Genomic DNA, 643 nt, shown 5'->3' with positions numbered 1-643 from the left:
ACATCTTGCTAGATGCTTATAGTTATATGATTATAAAAATTAATACACATGAGATAAATCATTTTGCAGGAAGTCTGGATGAATTGTGAGCATACCAAACATTATGGAGGTTAGGAATATTCAGTCATGCTGGAGAGAAAACTATGGGGTTTATGGTCAAGGGCAACATGTAACATGATGCACAGAGAGAAAGAGAAACACTGGCTGCCCTGAAACACCAGGTCAGCAAATGTAAGTGAAGAAATTCTACCGCATTTCACTTCAAAGTACTCACTATAGTGGGTCTCCGATTGAACCTACTGTTTTCAATGAATTCTATTTCTTCAATTAACCAGCCTTCTGGGGGGAAGGAGTTCTGTTGTTGCATTGCATAGCTCAAGCATAATGCTAAAGTGATGCTATGGTTTTTCACTTTTACATGTACCTTTGGTTGACTATCTTCTCTAATGTGAGTGTGAGTCTCTGCCTCTTAGTAGAAACCAACTTGAAGTTATTTTCATCATTCAAATAGTTTTCTCAGGTTATTTGCAGCAATTTTATCTGGCATGTTTGTTCACATTTTTCTTCAGTTTCAACCTCTTGTTCCCTATCATGGTTTTCAATCACATGACTTGAGAAATTAATAATCTGGGTCTTAAATTAT

The sequence above is a fragment of the Nannospalax galili genome, unplaced genomic scaffold (assembly GCF_000622305.1).
Source record: "Nannospalax galili isolate Female #2095 unplaced genomic scaffold, S.galili_v1.0 scaffold337, whole genome shotgun sequence".
NCBI lineage: Eukaryota > Metazoa > Chordata > Mammalia > Rodentia > Spalacidae > Nannospalax > Nannospalax galili.
Note: the sequence above shows the minus strand (reverse complement) of the source record.